General features: G+C 37.2%; 1 long non-coding RNA gene across 1 annotated transcript; it reads right to left on the reverse strand.

The window, feature by feature from the left end:
• Window positions 1–273: 273 nt before the first annotated feature.
• LOC126354360 (uncharacterized) lies at window positions 274–1,431 on the reverse strand. Its single transcript, XR_007565306.1, has 2 exons — window positions 478–1,431; window positions 274–357 (listed from the first exon to the last, which is right to left on the reverse strand). It is a non-coding gene; the product is annotated as an uncharacterized LOC126354360 (long non-coding RNA).
• Window positions 1,432–5,688: the final 4,257 nt, after the last annotated feature.

Below are 5,688 nucleotides of genomic sequence, written 5' to 3' on the forward strand. Positions count from 1 at the left end.
CTAAAGCAATATTTGTATCATAGGATTTTTAGCCACTGTAAAACTGTGTCAGCAGTTTCACACTTTTAGCACAATATGTGACATATGGTTAGCAAGGTTACCATTTCAGCTGACAAAAAACTATGTTTAATGAACTTTTCAGTACAGCCACATGGGATCAACCAAGTACAGTGGCAAAGTGCTGACAACCTACAATTGCATGCACTCTCGCACTGGTATACACCATATGACACATCTGAATCTGCTGCCAAGTGATACTTCCCATTCAGTAGAAAATAAAAAGGACTGCATTTATTGCCAACGTATCAACTTATTCTTCCACCAACATGTGATAACTGTTACATCTTAGTCTGCTATCTAAATGGGCAACCAATAACAAATTATTAGAATCTGACACTGTAAACAGAAACAAAAGATAGGCAATTACTGATATGCTGATAACTGATTCATGATTCATAGGTATATATAATAAAGTACCTGATGTCACAAACTTTTAAGCTATTGGCATTTTTAAAGCATGTACATCGTAGATGTGATAATACCTGCACACCTCCACAGATACTGTTAGTTTTGTCTGACAAAAGCTGGAACTGTGCGCCAGGTATTATAAAATTCCCTTACGTTAAATCTCAGAATATGTGAATGAGAATATAATCTACAAAAGACAGTCGTCCACACACTTAAGAAGTTTCAGGATGTTCTACAAAAGATACAATTACACCCTTACGTCACGGGCCAAGGTAGACGGATGAAAATCGGATGCTTCCAGTGACCCCTTGTTTCTGTTGGGGATATAAATTTACATTTCGTTGTTTACAGGTTTCCCTCGTCGCAGAAGCTAATTTTCACAGGACATCTACCTCATATTCACGGATTTAATGAATTCCACACAACATTAGCACATATTAAATGTCATAGAGAACCAGGCATTATTGTGATCAGGAGAGGCACGCCACAAAGTTTCCCCACTTGCCGAACAAACAAGAATAGTGGAGTACTGAATCTACGACTCTTTAAATTGGAGAACGGCAGAAGTACCAGTCCAGTCAGGCCGAACATTTCCAATGGTTAATGAAATCTATTCTCATTGGTTAACTGTCGAGATTTTTCTTTGAAAGAACAGTCGGGTTTTAACTTTGGCCGGTATTACACTATCAAATTTCTTTGTCCGATAACTTTGCAAAGAAATTTGATGGTGTACTAGGGAACTTTGTCAAATATCGTCAAGAATTTGATCAAATCTAGGACCTCACTGTAGATTTGCTCAAACACGTCGCTACCCGCTTGTCTTCTGTACACTGCAATGTGACATGTTACCACGTGGAGCGCTAGCATCGCTGCAGCCTTCTGTCATCTCCAGTGTTTTTATAAACATTGCCGGTAAATACAATTAGTGTGTGCCGATAACTACAAAGTTAATATAGATGTATGAAGCTTTACAACGTGAGGCTCCCAGAATACAAAAATAGATTAAGAAGATTTGAGACGAGACCCAACCTAACTATAAATATGGCGCCGAGTGAGGCTCGCGAGTGTGTGAAGTCCGGAAAAAAGTGTAAAAATAACGAGGAAAAGTGTTTATCGTGCAGTACAGTCAGTGTGTATAGTGAAAACTTCTGCATGCCATGCTACATAATAAAGAAAGTCGCAGAAAAAAACTGTGGAACCACAAGAATAATAAGGAGAATTACTCATGTGGAGCATCTTCATCGTCTTTTGGGGAAACAACTGTAATATTAACAAGTTTGTTTGCGTGGCCATCTTCTGCAGCAAGCATATAAATACTTGTTTTGTAAATAGCAGCGGCAAAAGGCAGTTTAATTTACAAAACAAGTATGTAATATTAAGTTCGGATCCCTGCCACTGCGAGAAACGTGCGGTTAAAGGTGTAATATGTACAATATATAAAACTGTGTTTCATTATTCATGTGTTAACGTAAATCCTAAACGTAAGATTTGGTTCTGCGCAAAATGTAGCAGAGAAGATCCTGCGCAAAAACTTAATAAGGTGGATTACACAAACAATATCATTGCAGTGTTAGTGGAAGAAATACGCGCGTTTTTACAACACGAGTGCAACAAATCCCCGCAGCTGAACACAACGGGCGTAAATAAATCGCACACTGAACTCCACTCAGGAACCATTAACTATAGTAGCAAAAATATAAGTCATAACTAGTGTAAAAACGGGAGAGTAGGCAGTAATGGCGTATGCGAAACAAAGTTCCGTTCTTGGTATACAAAAGTTGATCCGTCACCGAAAAAACACGAAAATTCATCGTCAGAAAGGAAATATGATAACAATGTCTACAGGGCCAGACTAAATCCACCTATTCAATTACGATACAGATACGAAGTGCTAAGCGAAATAAGTGATGATAGTGCTTCAGAAAATATTTTTGAAAATACGCAGGTACATGTTTCAGCCATTGCTGCTCCCCTGAATAGGCCTACACGCAATTCATGTCAACATATGCATAGGTCACAGCAAAAAGTACATAATCACATGGGAAAACTGCACATTCTAGCTGATAGCCACGGGCGTGGAATAGCCTCTCTTGTTAATGAGGCATCAGTTGTGAAATCCACGACTTATGTCGAGCCTGGGGCTTCCCTTTCGGAGGTAATTAAGAATGTTAACACTGATGAAATTATCAAGTTGACTTCAAAAGACTTTGTAGCTTTGTTTGGTGGCTCTAATGATGTATATAAAAATGAAACCTCTAAAGCCTGCCCAGAATTGAAAAAGCATCTGGCTCTTTTGCCTCATACAAACATTCTCTTTGTCAACATTCCACATCGCTATGATCTTCCACGCTGGTCTTGTGTGAACAAAGAGATTAGTGCTGCTAATGAGAGTTTTTCCAGTATATGCAGTCAATTCGAAAATGTTTGTGTTGTTGATATTAGTGGCATTGGTCGGAGATTCCACACTTCTCATGGCCTTCACTTGAATGGCCTAGGGAAGAAAATTGTAACACAAAAAGTATTGGATGAAATAAAGAGGCACCAGCAAACACCTGCAGCACCAATAACGACAGTAACAGTAACACCACAAAAATCAATAACAGCAGGTTCATCACAAGTAGCAACAACAACAGAAGCAACAGCAACAACAAAATCATCACCATTAGAAACAGTAAAATTACCACAAATGGTCAAACCACAATCAGTAACTGCAACTTAACCTTCGGTGGAAACAACAGCAAAACCAACAGATACTACAACAACATATCCACCATCAACAGAAATAGTGCCAATAAAAGAATCAAAGGCAGCAACAGGACGAAGAATCCTGTCAGCGCCACAACCACTACCACCACCTCCGGCCACAGAAACAGCAGCAGCAACAACAGCAGCAGCAACAGAACCAACAATGTAGCTGCAACAACAAAACCATCAACAACAGTTGCAGCAACACAACACTGCCTAAGGAGGAGTCAAAGACAAGGTACATCGACATCATTAAATAAGGATTTTTTATGGCTTCAGACAAAGAAAAGGAAAAGGAAAAGAGTGTGAGAAATCAGCAAGAAAATTTCCAGATAAGTCACAACTACTTTGGAAAAAGCAGCACATTACCAGGTAATGATAAAAGAAAAATACTTGCAAAACAGTCAGGATAATGTGTCAGAATATTCAGTGGCTCAGAAACAAAGTACTAGATCTAGAAGTAGCTTTAAATAATCTTGCTGATGTCTCTTGTATTTGTTTATCTGAACACTGGTGCAAGGCTAGTGAATTAAGTCTCATAAATATAAGCAACTTTATTTAGCATCACATTATTGCCGAAGTGTTTTTAAAAATGGTGGGGTATGCATTTACTCTAGGGTAGGACTGCAGTTCAAAGTGAAAACAGAATTGGACCATCTAAATATAGAAAAACATTTTGAATCATGTGCTATAGAGTTAAAAACTGAGGAGAAGAGTGAAAAGCTAGTTGTCATTACAATATATAGATCTCCACTGGGAGACAAAAACATATTCTTCAAAAAAATAGAAGCAACGTTAAACACTTTTTATAGTAATGAAGTGAAATTAATTTATGTGGAGATTTTAATATTAACCTGTTAATTGAAAGTGATGAAAAAAGACAGCTTTTGAGTATACTCAGCAGCTTCCACATGAAACCACTCTTTACAGATGCCACCAGAATAACAGAACTGTCATCTTCTCTTTCAGACAATATTTTCACGAATATGGAGAATGGTATCATTGAGCCACTAAATGTAAACTTAGGTCTTTCGGATCACAATACACTATTAACATACATAAATTACTCTATCCCCAAGGCAGTAAAATATAAGTGGGGACACAAAAGGCACTTCTATACAGAAAAAGTGAATACTTTCATTTAGTTGTTAGCTAATGAAACCTGGGAAGATGTCTTTGCACAAACAACGACCAAGGAATCTTTCAATGCTTTTTCTAGTACATTCATGTCCCTATTTGAGACGTGTTTCCCAAAAAAGCTCACAAAGACCAATGTCATGCCTAGGAACACAAGCCAGTGGATAAAACTTGCTATTAGAGCATCCAGTCAAACACTAAAACATATAAGTCAACTCAAAAAAGATAACAAAGATGAACACTTCACAGATTATGTTAAGACATACAAGAAAATTTACAGGAAGGTGATCAAAAAAGCCAAGACAATGCACAATGACAGTGTAATTGCTGGGTCAGCAAACAAATCGAAAGCTATATGGAATGTAGTAAAAAAAGAAATAGGCTCAAGCAAAAATGTTAGAAATCCAGATGACTTTGTTTTAAAAGATGATCTAGGTGCGGTAGTCAGAAATCTTACTTTAGTAAATTACATTAATGACTACTTCATAAATAGTCCAATCAATCTCAGTAAAAATCGTTCTAAGATTAGTAGAACATCAATCCCAGAAGAACAAAGTGTTAATTCATTATTCCTACCTCCCACGAACAAATTGGAAGTTAATCGAATAATAAAAACAATGAAGAATAAAATGTCCTCAGGGATTGACGAGATACCTTGCTCAGTCATGATGAGATGTGCTAGTGTCATATCAGACCCACTTACACACATCATAAACATACCTTTTTCAGAAGGTGTCTTTCCACAATGATTAAAAATTGTAAAAGTAATACCATTGCATAAAGAGGGCAATATACATGAAGTGGGAAACTATAGACCAATAGCTTTATTATCGGTATTTTCAAAAGTAATAGACACAGTCATGAAAAACAGAATTACAAATTACCTCGAGAAATTCAATCTATTGTCTGTAAACCAACACGGCTTTTGCAAAGGAATGAGTACAGAGTCAGCCATCTACCAATTCATTGAAAATATTGTAAAGGGACTAGATAAGAACAACAGTACAATAGGAATTAATTTGGACCTCTCAAAGGCATTTGATACTGTCCAACATGATATCCTCCTAGACAAATTAGAATATGTCAGTTTACGAGGAGTAGCTAAAAAGTGGTTTCAGTCATATGTCCATAATAGGAAACAGGTAGTAGAAATTGCAACAACAAACAGTAAAAAGCAAAGTATTGTTTACAGATCGGATATTCAGACTGTGCCAGTTGGGGTACCGCAGGGGAGTGTTCTAGGACCTCTCCTATTTCTTCTTTACATAAATGATATCAAGATTCCACTAAATGGTACTCATATAACTGTGTTTGCGGATGACACAAACATTGTAGTAA

This window comes from Schistocerca gregaria, chromosome 3 (assembly GCF_023897955.1).
Source record: "Schistocerca gregaria isolate iqSchGreg1 chromosome 3, iqSchGreg1.2, whole genome shotgun sequence".
In the NCBI taxonomy this organism is placed as follows: Eukaryota; Metazoa; Arthropoda; class Insecta; order Orthoptera; family Acrididae; genus Schistocerca; species Schistocerca gregaria.